This window comes from Pteropus medius, unplaced genomic scaffold, assembly GCF_902729225.1.
Source record: "Pteropus medius unplaced genomic scaffold, Ma_sr-lr_union100, whole genome shotgun sequence".
NCBI lineage: Eukaryota > Metazoa > Chordata > Mammalia > Chiroptera > Pteropodidae > Pteropus > Pteropus medius.
In genome coordinates this window covers 17,404,801-17,431,929 of record NW_024354502.1, presented here as the reverse complement: position 1 = coordinate 17,431,929, position 27,129 = coordinate 17,404,801, and the positions used below count along the sequence as shown (strand labels likewise).

The following is a 27,129-nucleotide window of genomic DNA, read 5'->3' as shown; positions in this document are numbered from 1 at the left end:
ATGTTCCCTTGGAGTTTTTTGCTACTTGCCTAATTCCGAAGGACTAGTACGACATTTCAGAACACTGAAGGTATTTTTGAAACCCTGTCTAAGTCCATGCCTGCCACTGTGCAAAATTATCAGTTCATCCCCTCACCAAATGAATAGCAGCAGAAGTCCTGTTATTTCAGACACCAGAGAATGTTTCCACCATAGATAAAGGGGTAAGTATGTGTCATTCAATAAGGTTACATTTTTAAAAACCGAAAGGCAATTAAATTAATAAGCTCAGACATGGCAATATTTGGTGTTCTAGAAAGAACTATCTCTTTAAAGGTATTAGCATAAAGATAGCACATTTGTTTATTATGCTTCCAAATCAGCTGCTAGTATCTCTGCCACAGGTAACAATTGACTTTTCAGGCTTCAAGTTAATAGCCTTGTCTCTTGCTTGTAGGGATCAATATTAGTATTAATTAATCACCATTATCGGCACTAGGATCTGGTTCTATTTGTTGTTACATCAGCAAAATATCAATATAGAAAGTGGACTCTCTGATCGTCATGGCAACTTCATCTCTTGGGTCAAAGAAAGTTTATCTTATCTGTGCATAGAGAGTGGCAAACTGTTTAGGGATCTAGTTTGAACTCTAAGAACATTGATTTAGTTTTTGTTTGTGAATAGAGGCTGAATTCCAATCACAGGGGATAGGTAAGATTTAAATATTAATGCCGAGAGGCTTGTCTGAGAGGGTGTCATAACATTACTGTCAGACTGTCTTTTTGAGATGATGAAAAGGTAGAGAAGAATTGTTTAGTCAGGATTATTTAAAGCCTTAGTAATTTATACTTTTGACAAATACTTCTAAAAATGAATATATGATAATTACTAGGTAGAATTTGTTTTGGTTAAGATTTCAGATGATAAAATAAGAGCTATTGTTTTTTTCTCTTTTATCCCTTCTTTTCTGGTCTATTATTATAATAGCAACCGTTTTTAAAAAAGTACTTTTGAGGACCAGCTTTGCTTCAGGATGGGTGTGAGATAATTAGTCCCATGTCTGAGGATAGAGTTTTGCTGTAGATATTCAGGTTCAAGGAAGAAGTATTTATGGGAATATTTTAATATTAACAAATATTCATTGCTCATATGCAAAATCCTAAAACAATACCCTAAAAAGATAGATATCTTTGAAGACTGTTTGCAAAGATGATAAAAGATCATAACTTGCTGAAGCCGGGAAATAAAAGACATGCTATTTTATTACTATTCCTAAGATATAGTGATCACTTAAAATGAACATTCTTTTTTCTAAATCAGACCATTGGAAATTCATTTTATTCTTTTTAAAAGTTATGCTAAAGAGTAAAAACTGGATTTAGAAATAGTGCCTGAAATACTCTACTCTTCGGGTTGTGGGCAATAAATAAACTTAACATGTTTGTGTGTGGGGAAACTGTATATGTATCTCATGATTTTGGATACAAAATGAATGTCGAGTGCCTGATAACTGTAACCAATGCCATATAATTACTATTCATTCCAGGCATTGTCCATGTAATAGCTGAAAGTCACCTCTTTTTATAGTCTGCAAGGCAATGCTATTTATTATTTAATATTCCTGTAATACCTCACTGGTGTAAAACAAGGAATATGTTCATTAGAGGCACTAGTATAATATTTAGTATTGAATAGACCTCCATTTGATCTGGACATCTGCCACTGACAGCTTAGTTTTATTTATTTGTGAAAGTACACTCTTTTGAATTGCTAGAAGTTATTGAATGGTGTTAGTCTGATGTTTCCTTGTACATGGTTTGGCTTTTTGTATCATAAACAACTATCACAAACATATGTATATGTATATGATATAATAGCTTATATATAGGCTACTACAAATATATATAATTTTAATAGCCTATACAAAAGTTGTAATATGTAGCTTTTCTGCAGGCCATTAAAAAGTCAATCTAGAATTTTTTAAAAAAATTTAAAATGCATCTAAAAATTATCTCTAAATGGATATTTATTACATATATATTTAATGTTGTTTTTCAGTTGATTTCCTTCTTAGATAAATTTTTTTGAAGATATGAGTTTCTCTAATCTACATTTGGAAAACTTTGGTGAGCATCTCTTATTGAGACAATAAAAGAGAATTTTCAACCAGTAGACATCTATATAATGTCTGCATATATAAGATTGCTTTTAAGCTAGTTATTCGACATAGATTTTTCAGCCCTAATCTCTAAAATTCTTTTATTTATTACAAAATTTGCAAAAGTCTTTAAACATGAGTAGAACGAAGAATTAATTACACAATCTAGAGTTAAAGACAAATATTTGTCCTTAATGGCCTAGAACTTTAAATTTTATTAGTTGTTCCTTTGAAATATTAAACGATAGTATACTCTTTAAGAAGGACTTGAAATTGTCTCTGTTGTATATTCTGAAATTGCTCTGAGCCTACAATAAACTGGGGATTAGAAATTAAAGATAGCGAGTTGGTAAGTTTTCAAATTCCATTGAGGGCCAAATTCCTCTAAGTTAATGCAAAAAGTTACTAACAATCATATACTATTAAGTGGTTTTAAAAATAATAATAATAATAGCAAATAATAAATATACTCGCTGTTGTCCATTTCTCTCTTGCTTACTGCATTTAGATTACCTAATTCGAAAGAGTGGTTTTAAAAATTATCAGACAGTTCAATTCAAAGATCTGATTATTTATAATTTAATGATAAAAGTTTGTGTCTTAGATTAATTTTAGTATATTTGATATTAAAAAAATTTAAATGAATTTTTAAAAATATAAAAGAAAAAAAATTTTTCATATCACAAGTAGAAGCTTATTTAGTTTCCCATGTCTAGTGACTCCAAACTGTGAAGTGCCACGTATTCAGAGACGTCTTGCTTATTGTGTATGCTGAGAAGTTCAAACGCATTTTTTTATAAAACCCTGTGAATTCAGTGGGAATCTTTTAGAAAGAAGAGCAAATTATTTTTCTAGTTTCTCATTGTGTACAAATTAATTTGCATGGCATGCACTTTCATTCATGTCAAAATATCTGTAATACTTTGTGGTATTTTATAGCCCATACTTATATGATTAAATATGTATTTATGTGAATAAATTCTGTGGATAAATTTTATGCTGCTTTCAGAAGTCTTTCATAATATAGTTAAGTGAAGATTTTAATAAGAGATGGATAGCATATGGACAACATTGCCTATTAATGGAAATCTTATATTTATCATGAAAGTTGTTTTGATTTTAAGGAAAATCTAAAAATTTAAGTAATTGCTCCTGGCAAAAAAAGAAGACTAAGTTAAGCAAGTAGACAGCCATTTATGTTAACAAAGAGTACTTATATCCACAAAATATGTGTGTATTTGCTCATCTCACTTTTGTGTAAAAGTTATGTAACATATATTTACTTTGAATTAAAAAAATTCAAATTCATAATCCATGTCACAGTTGTCTCACCTCATTAGTTCATGTAGAGGACTATATTCTGTATACTCCTCAGTAGAGCAGTGGACCAGCTAACATGGATTCGCCAACAGCGCTGATGGTTTAAATTTTTTTTTCCCAAGACTCTAGTCAATATGAAAAGACAGAAAGCGTTTTAATTTCTGTTATTTTTCTTCATTTGGGATAAAACTGTCTGAATTTGTATTGTGCGCATTTATCAATTAGATCTTCTTTCTCTTCTTGAAGTAACATCCTAAAATTCTCGTTTTGATAACCTTTCTGCCTACATTGACATAAATAACCACATTTTCCATTGACACGTGGCTCGTACCTAAAAACTCCCACAGCCAAGAGCAGACTCAGTCTGCAGGGGAGACTGACCAACATGGGGCTTGTCTAAATCTGAAATATTCAAGAGTTCATTTGCAAATATATTAGGTAGCTGCTAAAAATATCACCCCACTTCTTAACAATGTGCATCTTGGACAAACAGGCGCATATTTTGTCATCAAGTTGCTTAAGCTTCTGAAGTCAGGGCTACAACTGGGTCAGATGATAAGATGAGCACAACAGAGAACCGAAGAGAGCGTCTGATAAAACCTGATTGATTGATGTCTGGCTTCCCCACCATCACAGGCAGTTGACAGTTAGTTTGGGATCAGATGATTTGGCTTTTGCGATAGAAGATGGGGCCTGGTAGGCAAGCCTGAAGGACAAAAAGGTCAGTTTCTGTGTAGTGTCAAGTAATGCCGAGCTCCCATAAGGTGGGACATTATTAATATTTCATTCTTTCTCTTTTAGGTCCAGGCCCTAACATTTGATAGTCATAAAGGCATGAAGATTCAGTCTACAAACAAATCTGTGACTACCTTCCTGTGGTTTTTTTTTTAATGCTTTTACATCATTTATGTCACAAGGGGAAAGGGCATATGCTTATTTAATAGTTATGTAATATTTTATGTGATACTTTGCAATTTATAATGTTTTTCACATATCTTATTATAATCTTGTGAGGTAAAAAAGAATCATAACATATAATCTGGCTAAGCTTAGTATTGAAAATTACTTTTTATGGAGGAATATAGATTTCTTGAGGGGGAAAATTGTGAAATAAATTGATATAAAGTTTTACATCTAGGTATTTGAGTATTATAGATTATGAGAAGCTTAGGTGAAAAAATATTCTAGTACATAGTTCAGCTATGTCTGAATTTAGGAACGCCTTGGTTGGCACGATGAGAGAATTTCATTTTTTAAGGTCTGTGGTTAGTGAATGATCGTGATGCAATTTGATGACCTTTAACCTTGCTGGTGATATGATTATCAGAATGTTTCTTTGTATTTTAATCATGGAAAATACCAAATTTTTGACACATATTAAAATCATCTTAAAAATATTTGAGTTAGATAGTTTATATGTTACTACAGGACAACATTGTAGATGACTTTTGAGTTTGAACATAATAGGATAAATATTCTTAGAAGAAGAACAGGAAGGAAAATGGAAAGAAAGAGAAAGAGGGAGGGATGGAAGGAAGAGGGGAAAGAAGAAAGGAAAGAAAGGAGAGACTGGAAGAGAAAGAAAGGGAGAAAGAAAACCAGAATAGCTAGTTTTACAATAAAATATTCTCCAGGGTTAGCAATGAAAGTTAGTACGATTGTTACAGTATTGGAATGGAGACAGCTTGAATTTGAATTTAGATTAGGAAAGTTTGATATTCTTTGGAAATCCTTTGGGATGTTTTGCTTTTCTCTGAGTTTTAAGGATCCAAAGGATAGTTGGGTCTCAGCTAATGCTATAGGCTTAATATCAGCAAGATGAATTCTGCAAGGTGCTGCATTGCTGATAGTATAAGTAGAATACTGTATGAAAGCACTTGCTCCAAAACCTGAAGTGGCGCTCGTAATAAGTGATCAGAGAAGGGGGCTGATGGTCATTTCAGCAGTGATTAATAATATTTCCAAGAAAGGTACCATAAGAAAACGACCTAGTTTTTCCACATACATTTATATGGAACAAAACTCTCTGTCTGTCTGTCTGTCTAATTTATTTCAGGAATAAGAAGGAATCTTTATAGGTAAGATGACAAAAACTTTTGCAGAAAAGATCTTTCAGGCAAAAGAGGCGCTTTGCTGGTCCTGCTCTGATGGTCATGTTACTAATGGGAGACCAGTAGTACCATTTACTTGTGGCAGCTAATAATGGCCAACACTTTTGTGGTATCAGGGAAAAGAGAACACATATGGATTTCTCTTGCACAGTTGCTGTCTAAGTCTGTGATATATTTCTCAGTTATTCAGTAAAAATGATGTTTCATTTGAAGGTGGTGTAAACAGTTGTCAAATACAAATTACTTTGATAGTGTTTTGAGGTTTTTCTGAGTATCCATGAACAGCTCTCTAAAGTTTATTAGCTTGCTTTTCTGTGTAGACACACGCACATGCACAGACACAATGCTATAAATTGTTTAATACTTCCTTTTCAACCCCTTTGTGCCTTTAATATTTCTTTCTTGTTTCTCTGTTTCTGTTATTCTACATGGTTTTGAACTGCTTTTTTTTTGCATATGGGTAAGGTACATTTGAAAAATATCTATACATTGAGGAAAATTAGAGTTGACAAATGAAAAAGATGTCACATCACACAAAAAATTAAGAACAACAGTCCCTATCAGTGAAAAACAACAATCAACTATTTGGTCAGCTAAACTGTAATTTCTTGATTAGTTCTATGGCTTTGGAAATTTTATTTAAGGAAGAGTATGAGTTTGAGATGGAGTGGCTGGATGATTAGTCTAACAGTCACTTTGATGTTTTTTTTTTTTGACTCTTGTTTGGGAAGTTTACATTTTGAACGAAGTGGAACCGTAGGGTTCGGATATGGGATATTACTAAGAAGGATCTTTTAGGATTTTTTTTTCTACACTGGCTAATACCAGTATTCTTTATATTGAAGAAATGATCTTTTAGGTATTACAAAAGGTGAAACAGATGTTGATTGTACGTTGTTCTTATTATCCTAAGAAAGAAAACTTCATTAACTATTAACAAATCAAGAATTTTTAGCCTGAGATTCTTAGGCTTTGAAGAGTTTTAGAGTATCCAGGCCATTTTATGCATTCAAGAATTTTTCTAGGAACAGGTTTTCATGAGATATTCATTGGGCCTCACTCCTATCAAAACTTCAAGACCACTCTAAAAAAACTTTCTGTGTAGGCATCTATACGATCACTTGTTTCATTTAAAACATTACGATATAAAATAGAAATAGTTTTATTTTTATTTGCCAAATTATTTTTTTCAAAAACATAAAAACAAAACTTAATGGCTTCTGTTTTAAATCGTCCAGTAGGTGTTCCTCACAATTAATAACTTTTTCATCATGGCCTACAGCATCCTCTATGATCTGTTCTTGCCGTCCCTTCTGATATGATCATCAATTATACCATTATGTTGTGCCACTTCCCTTCTCAATCCCTACCCAGGTTGGCCCCCATAAACCACCACATTCACTAAATTTCACTCTTACCTTCTTTTTGTTTCTTGAACATGCCAAGCTGCTCCTCTTCCTGTAATGTCATTTCCCTAGATTTCCTAGCTATTGCTAACTTCTTATCATTCACTTCTCGTGTCACCTGCCAACTCTTCAGAAAAGCTTCCCTTAGCCCCCTATTTAGAGTTTTCTGTCCCCTTACATGCCTCAATTTGCACGCTAGCCCATTATCCTATTTTATTTTCACTATAGTGACATTTTTCTGATATTATCTTTATGTATTTGTTAGTATATCTACCTGTTTGTTAAATGATTTCTCACTAGACTCTAAGCCTAACAGGTAGGACCTGGTCTTGTTGACTTCTGTATCTCCAGTTGTGAGAAGAGTACCTGGCATATAGTAAACACTCAAAGAATATTAGCTCAATGAATGAATGAACAATTTTAAAAAATGGACATCATTTCCTGTAGTATATCTTTTAACAAAGGTGGTTTTACAATTTTCCACCCAAGAAAAAAAGTTATCCTCATGCCTTAAATTCAAATTAAATGAACTCCTATTTCTTTATTCAAAAGTCATTAAACAGGCATATAGTAAGTACCAATTACATTTCCCATAATAAGCCGTAGGGAGGTAAGAATACGAAAATGAACAAACTATGGTCTCTACCCTCAGGTGGCACATTAGGAGAAAGGCATAATTACTGTACATTATGAAGGAGAAAGGCATAATTACTGTACATTATGATATATTCATAATAGATGGAGGTATAACATCATGTGGGCACAAAGATGCTTTGGTGAGTTGGGATAAGCCTCTCGGATGAGGTTTTACTTAAGCTAGGTTTTTTTTGAAGGGTGAGTAGGAGATCTATTCAGGACAAGAGGGAATTGCATCTTGGCATGATCATCAACTTGGCCAAGAGCAAAATGGCAATAAAGAACATGGCTTTTTCAAGGTCCAGTGAGTAGTTGTGACCAAAGTTGAAAACACGTGGAAAAGAGTCACAGAATGGAGCTTGAGAGATGATTTGGGATCAGAATTTTAAAGAGCTTTGTGTGCCAAGTTAAGGAACTTGAACTCATCCATTCATTGCAGATTTTTGAAAAACTAGAGCTTGATTAGTGTGTTTTGAATTTGTTTAATAATTAGATGGCTTTACCAAATTATAATTGAGTAATAGGAGAGGACAAGAAGCTTGTGAGCTGACAATGGGTTTTAGTCAACTTGCATTTTGTTAAATTTAACAATTATTATCTCTCATTCAACCTTAGACTATGTACTACTCTCTTTTATTTATTTTTTATTTTTTTATTTTTTAGGCGAGGCAACCCTTGGTTGACCTCAAAGATTGCAAGGGCCTTGTCAGCTTACGGTCCCTTATTTTTTTATTTTTACTTCTACAGCACCTGGTCTTCTTAGATGGTCTCCCATCCAAGTACTAACCAGGCCCAACTCTGCTTAGCTTCCGAGATCAGATGGGATCAGGCTTGTTCAGGGTAGCATGGCCGTAGACTACTCTCTAACTTTTAGATGTCGATTTAATAACACCATTGTAGCTCATGGATAAAACAATCGCTCAATGTTTTCAGTAGTTTAGTATGAATATTTTATTGAGGCGAGACAATATATGCAAAAATAAGTGAACAGACCAGTTTCAGTATCTTTTTAATTGAATCTGTGCTTAACTCATGAGATTATCTTTGGTAGTAGCTTACCATTCATTCAAACGCATTAGCCTAGTTTTATAACTGAAAATAGGGGAGGATAAATGTTCAGCATCAAGTAGGCAGAGTCATTTTAACTGGGATTGCCAAATCTTGCAGCCTCTTTGATAGACAACTTGGCATTTTATAGCAATTAAACTACCAGTATGCCTTTTGACTCAGCAATTCTACATATCCCATAGAAACTCTTATGTGTGTACTCATTCTAGTATGGTTTATAATAGCAAAAAAATAGAAGTTATCTAAATGTCCATTAATAGGAATGGGTTAAATAAAATTATGGTACAACTCTCAGTGTAATTCATGTTATAAAGAATAATGCAGATGTGTCCATCCTGAAATGAAAATATCTCAAAGACTTATAAAGTAAAAAAAAGTATTTCAGTATGACATCTCCCTACTTGCATTTAAAAAGATGAAAGAATGAATCGATACATATATGTTTTTTTTTTTTCATGAAAAATGTTTGAAAAAATTATTGAGGATGCTCTTCTCTGGGAATTAGGAGTGGGAGTTGGAGCAGGGCATAGGTTTCTTTATTTCCATACCGCTATCAGTGCTGTTACTAACAATAATACTGTAGCAGGGGGTAGAAAATAGTCAAGTATATATTGCTATTCTAATTAAATTTTAAATTGCTCACCTTCTGTTGGGAGTTGGGAAGAAAAGATAGGAGGTGGGAAAAATTGATAAACTATTTCATTATCTATCTAATTCAGATATTACTGTCAAAGAGAATAGCCATGTTGATATTTTTTTCTATTGTCCTTCTTAAACCTAATGTGAGACTATACCAAAGGTGAACACTCAAGTGAAGATTGAGCTCTTTTACTTTAGAGGAGATAGCATAGAGAGAGAGAGAAAAAAAAATACATTGCCTTTTAGTACTTCTCTATTCTCAGCATAGGTCATGGCTACATTATTAAAATCAGATTAAAAGTGTATGATAGTTTGGTTTTAGATAAAAGATCTATTTAAAATTTAATGTACTATTATAGGCCCTATTATTTAAAAAAAAAAAAGTTTATCTTCATGATGTTGTTTTTCTAAGTTCAGAAATTTTGTCCTGATCTTCCTGAAACTGGTCATCATTCACCCATATTCAGTGTTTTACCTTCTCAGTGATTTAAGATGCCTGCTATTTTTCTCCAGATTATTGCATGCATAAATATTTTTAATTGGTTCCAGGCCAAATATGTTGCTCTTTTTTGCACCTTATTAATGATTATGTATTTTTGAAAATCTTCCAAACTATCTCATGTGTTTTTGTGGGAAGCAGCAGCAGCAGTAGCAGAAGCAGAAGATGAACCTGTACATGGTATAGGCTAAAGCTTAGAGTATCAGTGGGGTTTAAGAAGGAGACTCTGAAAAAAACAAAACAAAACATGAAGGTCTTAATTCATAAATGCCACCATAAATTTTCTTTGGCATTTATTACAATGTGGAAAAGAAAATAAACTATGTTGAATTTTTGTCAAATAATTTTGAAGAAGTGGGCATAAAGTTAGGATAGAAACCACATATGGAATTGAGAGAAATTATAACCTGAAAATAAATGAAATATTTGTTTCTTTAATTGGAAGGAAACTAAAGCCTTAGAAAAGGTAACATCTTGCTAAGTTTGTCTTTTAATATTTTCAGCTTTGGTAGCACATATGACCAAAAGGTCAGTTTCATGCAGTTCATGCAGAGATTCTGAGTACCTAGGTGCGGTAGAAGATTTGATTTGTGTTTTTGTATTTTACATTCTCACTTTGACAAGGGGTGCTACTGAGCTACGTAGTCACATGGAGGTAAATCCATCTAATCCGTGGCAGTGAGCAGTGGCTTTGTGTAAAAAGAGAACTCGTTTGGAAAAAGAAGTTTGATTTCGCATCTTGAGATTTTTTCATCAGGAATTCTATTCCTAAGGATCCAGAGAAGTAAAAGGAAAACAAACCCAAAGTGGGTCTAGCCCCGCTGCTTCCATGTGGCCGATGTCCCAGCTGTCAAGTGTTGAAAAGCCACAAGTGGTTTTCATGATGATAAAGTTAGTGGTTGGTACTAAAAATAGACTTAGATCAAGGGCTGGTCGAAGAAGTTATTGAAGATGATCTGGTTAAAAATACCTCTGCCCAGAAGACTATATAACATTTCTAGGAAGACCAGTTTCTAGGGTGAGAAGTCATGAGAATTATCCATGTTACTAGGACTCATTTTCAGAATTACATGCCATACTACATGCAGTGTATCCAGATCAAATAGTATCCTGCTTCTCCTTAGCCACCCTGTGGAACTGGGTGGACTGAATATTCCAGGAAGTAGCTTTTCAAGCTATCTACTTGAAAATGGGCACGTAGGTAAACTTACATATTAACTTCAACACACGAAATGCAGTGGCTGCCTGTGGGATGGTACTTGAGTAGATGTGTGGCACAAAGCCATGTATCAACCTCTTTACTTAGAAGGGGATTGATGTATACAATCACTCTTGAGAGAGGGGTATGGCATACTGTTCCAGAACTTTGGAGTCTTATTTATACTAGGGTTCCAGTTCACCTCTGACATTTCCTTTTTGTGTATCCTTGAGCAAGTTACTTAATCTGTGACTCGGTTTCCTTCATCTGTTAAAAAACGGTTATTAAAGAAACCTCTACAAGGGCTACTGTGAGGATTAAATTGATTAATACATGCAAAGAGCTTAAAATAATACCAGGCATACACTAATAAAATACTTTTCTTTCTCATTGGCATTTTTCGAGGTAAAAATCCAGGAAAATAATTGTTCTCTTGTAGTGGCAAACGTCTCCAGGTATCTAAAATATGTTTAAAGGACTTTGGTTTGCATATTTTAATCGATGAATATTTAAATGAAGTATTTTATTTTTGTAAATACTGTTCCTAATTGAAGTAAAAAGATTGATCTTGTCGAATAGTCTAAATAATTGAAGCTTTTTGCTCAGACAACCCTAAAATAATTTTTAAAGTTTTCTTCTTCTTGAGGAAAAAAATATTTCAAGCATCAATGGGAAATGCTTTATAGAATATATTGATAGTAAAATATAATATGTTCATCACACATATATGGTTATCAACCAGTAAATATTTTTAAAATATGTGAAAACAGTTACAGATCATTTTGTCTAATTTTTTGGTATTAAATAACACAAGATGCCTTGGGTATAATAATTATTACTAGAAAATGTGAGTAATAAGGTTTTTTCTTTTCCCTGAGACAGTTCTGGAGTTAATACACAAAATGTATTTAGAAAGCTCTTGAGTGGAGTATCTGAAAAGGTCATTGAAGAAACCAATTGGTTAAAATGCATTTGGATGACCTGAACACATAGTTGTTGTGTCTCTAAATCCCAGACATACTTTATTAGGACAATCCAGCTGGTTTGCTATTTCTATCTCCTCATTATCAACACGTTATGGTATGGCCTCTTCCCCTTCTCTTCCAATGCCAAGAATTTGGCAGGGACACCATGTTAGCAAGTCAGAGACTGGGGGAGGGTAGGGGGAGAAACCAACGGCTTCACACTCCTGCAAGGGTAGGAAAATGTGTTGTCTAAACATTTTGCCCGTGGGTTAAGATTGATAATGGGTGCTTGAAGAATTTGAAGAAATGTTAAAATTTCATAGTTTATTTAACCAAAAACAACTCAACTGAATAGCATATACTATTTTATTATTATGTGAGTGACTCTACTAATGGACTAAGTAGATCCTCTTCTAATATGTCGGAGCATAAAGAAAACACACATGGAAATCCATTTTTGGTCATTGTTCACAGTTATATAAAAGTAGTGAAAAGTAGTGAAAAACAATCAGATTAAGGACTCACTTGAGAGTTTCATAGGATTTTAGATTTTGTGAGTTATTTAAACTCTTTGAAATTTATGACTTTCACAGAAATATGGATTTCTAAATTTCTAATTGTTACACAAATGATTATTTCTTCTGCGTATCATTTTGTGTGCTACAAATTCTCTTTTCACAGATACTTTTTTCTATAAAGAATGCTCTTCAAATTGTCCTGTTGACATTTATTGGGATAGCTTCATGAAATAGTCTCCGTACTTTGATAGAGTGTTTTAAAATTCATCTCAAATTGAGATTATTTACTTTTCAAAAACCATAAATTATGCTGTCAGAGCAACTTAAAGCTATTTTCTGTGATATTTCACATTATAATATATTAGGTTTTAATAAAGAAGGGTCACTTTACCTGTACGTGTAGTGATATTTATGATGAAATAAGTAAGTTATAATCTTTTCCCTTCGCATAGGAAGAAACTATGTTAGGCATATGTTTCATTCATAGATCTATTATTAATATATATTAAAATTCCTTTATCTGGTTCTTAGATATATCCCATACATAACTCAGACACCTTAATGATAGCAAGTATAAAGTTATCTATGTCAGTGGAAACTCAGTAATTTAGAAAACAATGCATAGAGACTTTTTAAAGTAAAATTTTTTTCTATTAGCAAATTAGGATATGATTTAATATTATTATATGATTAGTATCATATACTACTCTATGTGATACTTCTTATTTACTCTTTATTAGCATATTTAAAATACAGTAATGGATTTTCATGTTTTAAAAAAATTAAACTCATAACAAGGTGGGACTTCAGTAATCTGAGAAAGGAATAAAGACACGAGTGAAAGAATATCTATCTCCTAACTTTTTTAGAGAAAAACAGGTGGTTCACTAGTCCAGATTTGGGCCATCAGTATAGAAGTGAAGTAAAAACTCAACTTTCTCCTAAAACTTTGACTCTCCCAAGTTTTCATCACCCCAAGAGAAGTGAAAAAGCTGTCTCCATGAATTTGCTTGCATCTTATTTTACAGTTGTAGTAACACTTATTGAAACATTGAGATTTTCTTGTGGGTAGAAAAAATGAATGCAAATTAAAAGAGAAACGGTTTATTCACAAATTAAAGAAACGAATTGTTCCCTTCGGTGCCTCCTTAATTGATGAAGAGCAAATAAGTAGGGAAGTAGGGTACAGTTAACGAGACAAGCAGAGAAGGGCAGGCATATCTCACAGGACTGAGGTTAGAACCTCAGGCTTTCTAAGTGTGAGGGATTTGTAAATGAAGCTACTTTGTTACTGTCAGAATTAATATGTGGATAAAAATCTATGTTTTCAAAGCTCTTACAGCATTTTTTTTGTATTCCTTCTTTATTTTTAAAAGTAGTTTTATGTTATTTTTATACTATTAACATTCTACACTTATGACATTTCTGCCCTCTCACTACCAACACCAAACAATAGAACTGCTTCAATTAAGGAACAGAACATCAGCCCCTGGCATCTTATTCTGTTGTTCCATCTTTTTTGCTAGGGAGAATTCATTTGTTTCTTAATTAAGAAAAACACCAATAGCATGAAAAATCTGCTTATGGTACCTGAATGGTAATTAGGCAAAAGGTAAAAAAGAAACATGCACATACATTCCAATAGCAGCCAAAATGAACTTGAGCTGATAAAAATGAACTAAACTACCCTTGCATAAATGGAGGCTGAGAGAAGTGTACAGTCATTATGGCTAAGACAATATGCAAACTATCTTCAAAGAAATCAAATTGCTAGAGTGTTTTCATTTGCATGTATTAACTATTAACATAATGAGGAGAAGTGACATTGGACCCGGATTGTGTGTCTGTTCGGATTGATAACTCTACCGCATCTGCAAACAGACGCCCAAAAAATCATGCTGGTAGTTAGATCGGAGTTGAACTCTGCAGCGTGGGCTTAAATGAAACTAGAGCTTGACAAACCTGCTGAGTTCTGAATGGTTGACATCTCTCTCATTCACATTCTATGTCTGTCTGTCTCTCTTGCTCTCTGTGTTTCTATCCATCGCTCTCTCCCTCTTTCTCTCCCCCTCTTACCTTTATTTATTTAAACAAAACAAAACAAAACAAAACAATAATGATGTTTCAGTATGAACTTAATTTGAGCTTTAAAGGAGCAAAGTTATCATTTGAAACTTCTTGTTTTTCCCTAGTGTGACTTTTCACGGTATAAGAACTGATGCTAATAAAGGAGATCCGAAAGAACCATGGGGCTAACAAGATCTATAACAGGATTTGAAAATTTAGATTTTTTTTTGTTTATTTATTCTCAGCAAATATGTCTACAAATAAAGAAAACTGACATTTATTGATCTCTTATGTGCCATAAAACTGTACAAAGTGTTTTCCTTTAGAAAAATGGGGAATTTTTGAGTAAGCCGAAGGAGACATTGCGGTGAGAGACATAGCTAGCTTTTCAGATAACCTTGAGGACAATCACTGAACCTCTGGGGCTTAATTTCTCACCTGTAAAATGGGGCAATGTGACTACATGGCATTTCTTAATCCGAAAACTTTTAAGGACAATAGCTAATTTCAGTGATTTTAAAAGCCCAAGAGAAATTGGAAGGTCATTGCTCAGAAACTTGCTGAGAGCAACTAAAATGTTTTATATTTCCTTACGAGTCATGGGATTTATCACATAGTAGGAGGACATTTGCTAACCCATGCTGGTGAGAAACTCTGACAACTACGTAAGTCATTGACTAATTTTGAGAAGATAAAGCCAAAATACATTTCTAGATTTTAGAATTTATATATTTAATATTTCCAAAATCAGAATATAGCTTGCTTTAAAGCAATACATCCATTTAATGTTGTAGTAGCTTTTCTTTTTTTGAAAAATTTACCGATGTGTCTTGAAAATAATGAAGACTGCTAATTAAGAAATTTCATATCGCTTATTTTCTAGTTTAGTTTATTCTGTTAACAAATACGTATTATGATCTTTCTCTGAGTCCTCTTGGCACTGTTCTATGTATGGAGGTCAGTTGTGCCCTAGGAAGGTAAGTTCTCTGTTCTCCTCTACTTTACATTCTAGAAGTTGGCAACAGGCAACAAAAATAGTAACACAATGAACGCACAATGTAATTTCAGGCTGGGTTAAGTATTATGAAGAAAATCAAATAAGGTAATGGGACAAGATGACAGTTGAGGTCTTTAGAATTATCTGTTGGACAAACATTTCTTAAACTTGGTGCTGTTGATGAGCTATAAAATGAATATCTTTCCTTCTAAAATTGTTGGGAACCACTCTCAAGGATGAGGGGACAAATATCTCCCAAAGACTAGGATTTACCCAACTGCCCCACTGAAAGATGTTGCCATTTTCAATGGCGTAGAGGCCAGGAAAAATGTCGCGGACCATTAGACTTTATTGAACAAATTGTTTGAGGAGAAATATGTCAGAAATGGAGTTAGGTTCTAGGGATGATGTAGTAACAAAGGCAGACATAGAACATACCCTCAAAGGGCTTTCATTCTAGAAGAGAGACACGATTCTACCTAAAATAGTGACAAATGCTCTCAGGAAACTCAGTCCAGTGCCTTATGAGTTTTCAGACATGTTACTTATTTACATGGTATTTACATGAATATTTTCAACAAATGGGGATTGATGTAATCACTTTAATGATTGCATTATTGTGTCAATATTATGGGAGATAGTTTCTAATATAAAATATTGTATGAATATATGTTACATTAATACAGTTGATATTTCCTCATATGTGTGTATGTATATATAGTGGATATTTGTGGATATTTTAGTGGATATTTGTGACTGATTAGGTTAAGTGATAACTCTTGGAAATTCTGTCATTAACCATTATCACTGTTGTGTTGGAGTAGCAGCTGTGAAAATTTTAGGTTTGAAGTCATGTTAATGCCACTTAAATTTCAGTTTAATTCCATTTTGCATAACATGCATCGCTGCTTAATATAAGTTGACACGTGTGACCTCAGAACCCTGTAGAGATTGGGCGTGCCTTGGGACCATGAGACATTGGGAACATTCTGAAAAATTACAATTTTGTACTCTATGGAAAAGGATACATTGAGCTTTTGGGGGGAAGAATTTCTTCGCTGGTCGTTATGTGGGAAAAGCGCAGTGAAACGGCCCAGGCAATGCCGTCTTTGCTTGGGGAGAACATGGAAAAAACAAAACAAAAATCCCCCCCCACACACACCCCAGACTGCGGCTGCATAAAGGGTTTTATGCTTCTGAAGATTTTAATAAATGTTTTCTCAAGTGGGAATAGATGAGTTGACAGTACTCTTTGAAGACATCACCACACTTAATGACACCTTATTGCTCTGTTTTCATGAATATGGAGATTATGAAGAAATCTGTTTTATATTTAAGTGATAAGTTAACCTTTCTGCCACATATGTTGGTTATAATGTCGGAGTCTTCTTTGAGGAAGTTAAATTGATGATCTGTTCTAAATCATTCATTCAGATTCAGCCGAAGGGGGTTAAGAGCTAAGAGCAGGGGTTGTCATATTCTCTTAGAAATTACCTAGGAATGAGGTAGCACAGTAGAAGCCTGGAAGAATCTGTCTCTGGAAAAAAGCATAAAACTGAGTGCAGCTGGGCGATTTGAAAGAAGAAATGGACTCGGAGCAGAATTTGAGAAATGTTTCAGACATTTACATATTTATTAATAATAGAGCATTAATATTTTCATTTGGACTTGCCTGTTTACCTAAAGGAAATAAGCTGAATCAGAGAGCCCCAGGGAAAATGCTGAAGAACCCCTTAAACGGGAATGTTAATTTTTATAAATACTTTAATAGCAACAAAAAAACCCTAAAACAGGCCAAGAAAAGAAAAGAAAAAAAAAAGACTTGCTTTCTCTTTATCAGTTGCAGTTGTGTTGATTCTATTTGAAAGAAAAACAACCAATTTCATAGTTACCGTTAACTGTTTTTCTGGATATGAAAACAGCAGCATGTGGAGTAATGTATCTGGATTTCTTACTAATCTGTGTCCATCTCTGCCTCTCATGCTTAAACTGCTAGGTCTGGTACACAAACCAATAAAAATATATCAGTGATCTGGAGATAGATGCAAATGCTGAAGGTGGAGAGGGACACAATACATGTCTGAAAATCTTGAGTTATTTTTGTTTAAATGCGTTTAAGTATGTCTCTTAACGGGAAAGAAACACGAATTAACAGGATCAAGTTTCAAAACTCTGTGCAGGCTGGAACGTTGTCCTAAAACTGTTGGTGACGATTACACCCTAAATTTTGGTTAAAAAAAGTCAACTGTATAAGTACAGGACAAGAAAAATGAACTTTATATGGTACTAAAATTAAAAGTTGATAAGCATTTCAGTTAATTGTGAGTCTTCGATGGGAGTTGCAGTCCAGTACGATTTTGCAGTGTTAGGCAATTAACGAGAAGTCTTGCTGTGCTTTGTACTGGCCAGTCACATCTTGAGTATTATATTCAGTGTTCGTGTCCTCCTTAAAATTCAAGTCTGGAGGATGTTAACAGCCAGGCAATAGCTGAAGAAATTGGGGATGTTTAATAGGAAAGTAAAATTATAGGTTTCATATGAGAGCTATATGCAGATATCTGAGGAACTCATGTAGAAAAAGAATTAGCTTTCTTTGTAGCTCAGAAGAAATCATTTCAAAGGGCACTCTGGGTCTGCATTCCATCCACTGAGGGCAGATCTGGGCTCAGTATCAGTAGAGCAGTTAGAGTTGTTCAAAATGGAATGACCTTCATTGTAATGTAGAGAGCTACCTGTCACTGGAAGAATGCAAGTAACGGTTTCCTGGGTCATCACTCATTAGATTTATTATTCAACAGATCCTTGGAAGGCAGGAGGTGATGAGGATTAAGGAGTTAAGGAGTATAACGGGTAGTTTTCTGGGTGATTTCATAATCTAGATGGGCCTTAAAATATTTTGAGTCTCTCAGTGTAATTCTGGAAGGATTTACAGTAGTCTCCCCTTATCCGAAGTTTCACTTTCCTTAGTTTCAGTTACCTGCAGTCAACCACAGTCCAAAAATATTAAATGGAAAATCCCAGAAATAAACAGTTCATAGTTTTACGTTGTATGCTGTTCTGAGTAGCATGATGAAATCTCAAGCCATCCCGCTCCATCCCGCTCAGGGTGTGAGTCATTCTTTTGTCCAGAGTATACTGTATAAGTTACCTGTGTGTTAGTCACTTAGTAGCTATTTTGGTTTCAGAACAATTATCAAGACATTTTAAGAGAGAGAGAGAGAGAGAGAGAATGAAAGAGAGAGAGAGGAAGGGAGAGACCTCATTCACATAACATTTATTGCAGTATATTTTTATAGTTATTCTATTTCATTGTTAGTTTTTGTTAATCTTTACTATGTCTAATTTATAAATTAAATGTTATCGTATATCTGTATGTATAGGAGAAAACTTAGTATATACAGGGTTCAGTACTATCCATGGTATCAGGGATCTACCCGGGGTCTTGGAACACGTGCCCCGCACATTAGGGAGACTGCTGTGCTTGGTACCTATCAAGTCCTTCTCTTCATCATTGTTATTTTATCAGTAACAACTAACTCTCCTGAAGCTAAACAAACTGAAGCATAGGGTCCTCAGTATCCGAGGCCCTTTCTAAAGCCTTGGGAAGGACTCAATGTGTTCAGGTGATTAATATTTTTGTAAAATTTTCAAAATTAAGATAGTTTAACTACAAGTGATTAAGACTTAATTCTCTCCTCTTTGACTTTCCTTCTGCCACACTTTGGAATAGCTACAGGCATTATTGGGAACCTGGTAAGGGGAAGTCGAACTGGAAAAATAATCGTCTTATTTTTAATATTTGCAATTTACTGATATTTCTCTTTTTAAATAAATATTTCCCTTCAGACATACTTTGTATTTGTAATTTTGTATTCTTTTGCAGAGAGACTTGATTTTATAAGCTTCAGATCTTATAGTTCCTGGATCTCTTTTCTTTTTGCCCTTCTTAGATGTGGAATGATTCTAAGTGCCACAGATAGAAAGATGCATAAGCTATTGTCCTTTATATCAAGTTATGCACAATGTAGTGGAGGAATCTGATCGGTTTTATTATGGGTTCAACTATCTACTTTAAGAAGTAATTAATACTGATAAAATGCAGTATTTATACAACTTAACATGCATGAACATTTTTATTATTATATAAGAAATGATTAAACAATAGTAGGAAAGTTAGACCAACAGTGACTATGATCCCTCAAATCTAAGAAGATCATATTGTTGTATTACAATCCAATATGTTTATTATTCCCATGGCAACGGTAAAAGGGTTGTGCTATTGTGTACATCTTATTGATTAGGAAACTAATGTATATATGAAGATGTCAAAACATTTTTTATGCTTTAGGGATAAAAACCACTTTGACATCAAATCAAGTGAAGCCAGCTGATAAATTTTGAGACTCTCTATGAAAGAATTTTTTCTTTATCTCAATCAATAATAATAGGTTACCAAACATTATGCTTTCAGACAACCTGGAGCCTTTTCTATATCTTTTACAAACATCTCAGTGCTTTGTAGCTTTTTGCCAAAGTTCAGTTTTATTCTTCTGTCTATGTTTTGGAAAGCAGTCATGTTGAACATGATTCTGTGCTGACATCTGTAGCTTATTGGGGTTCTTCTTTTCAAAAAAAGTTCTTTGATTGAAAAGATAAGACAGTCAGGAGATGTGCCATGACTGTGAATTCCCTTATACTGTAGCCTCATTTCCTTCATCTGGGGAAACTCATGCTTCCTGAAGGGTATGGAAGCTCCTCCAGGTGCTTGGCTAGCTAGCAGGTGATCTTTTCATATCTCTTACAGAGCAGACTGGCTCAAGGGGAAAACAATGCTCTCCAACTTGTACAAACACAACTAGTGTGGAAAAAGTATCAGATCAAATCCTTCTCCCTTCATGTGCCTCCGTTGTTGAGATTGGTATAATAAAGAAATTGGAAATGCAGACTTTCTAACATTATAATCCCAGAAAGAGTTGTATATTTAAGCACATAGACCTGTTCTAATACTCAAATGGGATTTGACGATTCCATCATTTTCTAGAATGTACTGTCATCTTATCTACGTCTATTTAAAAGTCACTTTTATTATGCCTATGTATCATGTTTCTACATATTCTATTTCCTCTGATTTTAGAGTTTAATTTTTTTCAACAAATATTTGCTGAGCAACTACAGTACCTGAAATTGATGACTGTTTGAATGATTCTCTTGTACTTAAAGAAAAGCAGATTAAATACTGTTATGGTATAGGTAAGTAGGTAAGTGGGTAGATTTTGTTCTTGGTGTACTTGCTTTAAATGTTATATATGGAATTATGGAACTTAGTAGGAGGATAATACAATAAACTTTTATTTCTTTTATCAGCATATTCCCTGGGAATTAGTGATATGCAGTTATGATAAATATATGCATATTACATATTACTTCTGGGGAAGAGAAGAAAACTTTTGAGATGCCTCCTGTGTCCTAGGGACTCTGTTAGGCATTATATATACATTTAATTTAATTCGTTTATTTGTCTCCATTGTCCTATTTGATGTAGGACAGGTACAATTAATCCCATTTTGGAGATATTGTTCTGGGTGACACTAAAATTAACAGAGCCAATATTTGGACCAAGTTTGGGGAGCTCTTTTCATAGCCCCATTTTATCAGTGGAATGGATTATGCTGTGTATGGAATGGAGGAGTCTGATAATGAATACAACACAATGAAACTTCTGGAGGTGATGGATATGAATATTACTTTGATTGTGGTAATAGTTTCTACAGTTTTATGCATATTTCCAAATTATCCAAATTGTATACATTAACTATGTGCAGTTTTTTTTAATATATCAGTTATACCTCAGTAAAGCTGTTTAAAAATATGTACACAGACATGACAGGAAACATTTTACTATAAAATCAGGAAAAAAATAAAAAGTTAAACTTGTTTTAAAAAAAGCTGTAATCATGTAGGTGGAAGTGACAACTAATAGGTCTGGCACATAAACTCTCAGTAAATGTCAGTTTTGAACCGTGGTTCCTATCATCACGTGGCTTATAGCCTGAGGAAACCAGATTCAACTCTGCGTGTAATACAGAATGAAACATAGTACAGAATGGGAAGAGTGCCATACAGGTTTAAGTAAAGAGCTGTGGGGATTAAATCTGGGGCCTTTTGTTCACTTATTTGAGAAATTATGTTATTGGAAGTTTTAGACAATTTTAGATAATATAAAATCCCCTGGAAACCCTTAGGCCTCAGTTAGAAAAACTTATTGAAAGCCCGTTTACATCCTTTTGAGAAAGTATTCAATCTAAATGTGATTATCCTTTTAACATTAAAACTCCAAGTTATTAACGGTAAATCAGAAGACTATATGGAATATAAAACTTCGTCATCGATATCAATAAAAACCTCATTTTCTCAGAACTTATGAGATTTAGCTTAGAGTTGATATAGTCTTATTTTAATATATTATTTTATCACATAAAGTTAATAAGACATCCATAAACCTTACTATGAAAAATAAATGCGTACACAATGTGAGATGTGTGAAAACTCAGGCGAGGCATCAGTTCAGAGTATTGTTTCTCCTGTTTCCAAAAGATTATATTTCGAATATGATGAGTAAAGGTTCTAATATGTAGTAGTATGTAACAGGTACTGGGGAGGTTGAACAGCATACCAAACCAGCAGTGATACAAACAACCCCAAAGGTAGCATGTGACACACCTTACTTCATTTAGAGACGTAGCATATGTCAGAGTGCTTTGCCTTATTGTGCAGTTAGTTTCAGCAATTTCCATTCCATTATGTTCTCTCACAGTTTCTGTTTTATCCCCCTTCCGGCTTATTCAAGTGTTTAAATTTCAAATTAGTAGCTTGTCTTTATCATTCATTTTGGGATTGGGAAAACATATTACAGCCGTTGGACATGTTTACTATATTAAAAAAATAATAACAAAGAAAACAAAGATGATAAAGAAAAAAGAACATACTAAAGCTTATGTTTAAGTCACAGGCTAGTCTGATAAACTACCTCAATGCAGTATGATTGAACCACTTTTCTAAATTACTCTTATTCAGTCTTGAGAACATCAAGAAGACATTTGTGTGTGTGTGTGTGTGTGTTTTGTGTGTGTATATTTAAATGTTATATTTAAATATTTAAAATGTCGAGACAGGGTCAATGGATAGAAGTAAGTCCTAGCAGTTCTTTCTTTCTTTATACTTTTTGTTAGGTTTTTTGAAACTCTTACAGGTCACTTCATAGTCTGTGTGGATTGATGAATAATCATGTAGTAAGGGCCAAAAAAAACAGTGACAACAAAATGTAGTATCATTTATATTTATATAACGCCGAATATGCTATGCTTTACATTTTATATATTGTTTTTTTAATGAAGTCATTTGAATAAGAAGCCAAGATTTATAATCTACCATCTCATGATTTGAATTGCTTTTCTAGGAATTAAGGGGAAGAGTTCTGTATTATCTCCATAGTGTCTCATCAAGTGACACACATCAGATTTTCATCATGGCTAGCTGCGGTCAAAATGCTGATGTGTTTCTCTATGGCTTTTTCTGTATAAGCAAAGTGAAATGAAAAATCGAGGCTATTGCTTATATTATTCAGTTTTCCAAATACTTCATTGTTTTCTGTAGAGGAAATGTTTCTTATTCCAGTAAAGAAAAAAAATATTAATGATTGATGTGTGCTTTGACCACATGAAACTCAGGGGATGGAATTTGCCATTGATGTTTTTTGCATTTTAACTCCTGCTCATTACTTTTTTGCGTGCTGGGGGCAGTGCACAAAAGTAAACCAATAAAGGTGCTGATAGATGATCCACATATTCGACAATCCATTAAAGAACAGGAAGTCAGCATTCCCCTTTCTAATTATGTAAAAAGGTGACTGGGATTTTGAATTTCATGTATAAGTTTGAAAACTGGAATTGCTTGATTTTATTTGCAAATTATGAGGAAGAACAGCACACACTCTACTTGATCCAGTGTAGTGAATTCGCATATGATCAGCATAGATAAAGGAATGTTTCCTTTCTTACCTAAAAAGCAGCTTCAAAAGGTTTGTAAATATTTGTTTCTCAGGAATCCATTTATCTTCTTCTTCTGTTCCAAAATAACTGTGATGGGGTTACAGAAAAAGATGATAAATGAGCCCAAGGAGCCTGGGTTGAAACTGTCCCACTGTATAAGGCAGTACTATTATTTAGTAGACATGCGAAGTCTTCGAATGCATTACTATTAACTGATTAGGTACTGGATTTTTTTTAATGCCAGAAATTTGAAATGAGAATCAGTGAGTCATGGAGCTATTCTGGTTTTTATTTCTCTGTAGTTAGATTCATACGAAATTTCAATATAACAAGAAAGAAAAATAGCTGGACGACATTCTTTTTCAAAGGAATGGCCTGGACTTCAGCTGCTCGATCCCCATTCGGTAACGTGGTGTCTAATTGAATACAAACCTCGTAACAAAGACAGTGACAACAAAACCCATCCGCTCTTAGTTCTCCTTGTACACAGTGCAAGGTACAAACTGAAATGAATTGTGGGGTATTTTGATTAATTGAACTTAACTGACTGTTATCCAGAAACTGTTTTATTATAACCTTTACTGAAATTTTCAGCGAAGAGTTCACATTCACTTTAAAGTGAATGTAACAAAATATATAACTTAAGACCTTTTAGAAACTCTGCATCATCATTATAAATGGGAAAGGTCATTACCTATGTTGTATAAATCCAGAGGGGATGAAATAGAAATATAGAAGTCTATATTTGATGTATACTGACCCTAATATTTTATAAAAACAATATAAACAAAAGATATGCCCAACTACCCTAATACTTTTGTTCTAGTTTTCTGTAGTTTTACATTTATATTGTAATCCTAGTACAGATATAATTTTATCGTGCTTATAAGAAGAAATATTTCTCATATTTCTACATGGTCTTATTGATTTTCATTTTGCATTTCTGCTCTAGAGTCAGCTGATTTGATATAATTTATCTAATTCTATTTTAAGGTATTTGGCTTGTATCCAATTTATATAACTAACACTGAAATGACTACATTAGTGCATATCGTCATTTACTTCTTTAAAGTTTTTCTCAAAGGATAAATTTCAAGCAGTAAGATTAGTGGATTAACGGATGAATACTTTTTAAGAGGTTAGGATGCAGAAGGAAAGGATAAAGAAAAAAATGTTTTGATAGTTTTGGCATTAGACTTCTAGAGTTTTCACATCCTTAAAAGTCCCAGAATTTTTTGATTCTGAAATATCAACATAAGTTTTGGGGCAGGAAGCGATATGATCAAACAACAGTTTGTACAGAGGTGGAAGGCAGGCAGCCCATCGAGGCGTCTGTTAAAGCAGTTCAGGTGTGCGGTGTGTTTGAAAAAGGGGTGAAACATGGCAACCTGCTCCCATCCAGCATTCGTCCCGAGTGCTGTAGGATGAAGAGGAGACAGCAGGTTTCACTCTAAAGTTTACAAAATACCCGAGTAGTAAAAACATTCAGAGAAGACAGAATTTGATAAATAAAGGGATAGAGTATTGTAAATTTTAGACAGGAAGGCTTTACATGGACTGAACCTTCGGCTGAAAGTTGAAGAAAATGGAATTTATTGGAAGGAGGAAGGGAAAGATGGCTTTCTCAAGGTAGTAGGAGAGCCAGGAAAAACTTAGACAAATTCTAATTTCTTTTGGGTACTGAATAAGTTCTTACCTTAAAGAATAAGTTCTTACCTTATTGGATATTTTAGCATATTAGCACACTGTTTATTTATTTATTCATTCATTATTTATTTGTTGTTGACTTTTGAGGATACAAAGTCGAATCATTTCTCCTGATATAAAAACCACTATGTTTTCTTTCATTGGGATCTGGGCTGCTGTGAAATTGTTCTGTCTGTACATATTTAATGATTAAATTTGATTTATGGATAATATTGCTGATAATATTGCTACATAATGAAATCTGGAATATTTAATAAGAAAGATATTTCTTTATTCTCTAAACCAACTATTTGTCTTTTAAAAAATATATACTATTCAAAATTATTACTGTGAAAAAGTTGGGGTACTATTTTCCCTTTCGGATAAAATGGTTCAATTTTATAAAAAAGCAAAACTTACAGTATTTAATTAATGGAGAAATTATTTAGCCAAAATAATTGCCATTTCCTCAGGATCCAGCAGCTTCAGCATCCCTTTAGGAGGTTGTTAGAAATGCAAATGCTTGAATTGTATTCCAGGCATACTGATCTGAATCTTGAGCGGTTCGGGCTCAGGTATTTGTGTTTTAACAAGCCTTTCAGGTGGTTCTTCTGCACACTGAAGTGAGGAAGCTGGTAATTTGGAGTGACTTTTTAAACTAAACAATTATGGCCAACTGGCGCCTAGTCTCCTAAACTTTATACATCTCAAGTTTGAGATCAGGTCTCCTGTACATGATGGACACTGTTGTGCTAATTTTGTGCATTGCTGGATGGTTTAAATATTTCTTCATAAAGTGACATTTTAATTTTATGCCCATAGAAGAAGCTTAGTTGAACAACTTTTAAATATCTAAAATATATTTGCTTCTATTAATGGAGAAAAATAAAATGGAATAAATATTGCTAAGAGAGTCACTTAAAATGGGGTTCGGAAGTCACCAAGGAGGTGGGGACTATACAAGTCTCTGGTTTGAGCTCTAGGAACTGTTAAGTTGCTGACTTGTTGCTAACCTGAGCTCAAGGCCAAACGACAAACCACCTGGATCAGGGATTGATACATGGACATATATAGACTTTGCTTTCCCATCATCACGGTGACTGGAACGTGTGCGTTCTTCACTTGAAAGGAACCAGTCCATTTCAACAACCAGCATCCTCTATTTACGTGATAGACCTAACCCATCCTGACTGATGTAGCCAACATCATTTACATGAAGGTCATTAATAAGAAAAGCTATATGGTTTTGCCCTTAATGAAACCTGCCTTTCTTTGTTCTCCTCTGAGCACAGTTTAGGTTGCTACCTGAGTCTCTGCCCTGGATTGCAGTCCCTGCTTTGCTCAGAATGAATGCTTTTATTTTTTATTACAGCATAAACCTTTTTTTTCTTTTTTTGTGGTTAACATTTCTTTCATTGTATACTTTAAAATGTGTTTTTTCTACTTTGTAACAATATCAATTATAATTTATATAATTACTAGAACATATTTTTAAACCTCCTTCAGTGAACTTCTTTAAAGATAATTATTGGCAACACATGAGCCCATATCATTTCAGCACTAAGGATGAGCACGACTTTCAAACAAGTCCAGGCAGTACTCCTCTTTCTATATTTTGTTTTTCAGTTCTCTTGATGTGACTTTAAAAAACATCCAGAGTTCCCATTTCACCATCTTTCTTTTCCTTTTCGTTTTCTGGATACGCTGATATGATTGAGCAGATGAGAATAAGAGTCAGGATTTTGTCTTCTAGTTACCTTATCATAGTCTCCACAAATCTTGCCAATAAAAAGCAGAGTCCAAATTGTGGTTAAGATTTATTCCTGTACTAAA

The 27,129-nt window shown here is 33.8% G+C and overlaps 1 protein-coding gene and 1 pseudogene across 2 annotated transcripts in view; one reads left to right on the top strand and one right to left on the bottom strand.

The window, feature by feature from the left end:
• The window catches only part of ZFPM2 (zinc finger protein, FOG family member 2), a 424,511-nt gene that overhangs the window by 6,602 nt on the left and 390,780 nt on the right, over nt 1–27,129 (top strand). The window lies entirely within an intron of this gene.
• LOC120595907 (uncharacterized) lies at nt 8,350–8,468 on the bottom strand (annotated as a pseudogene).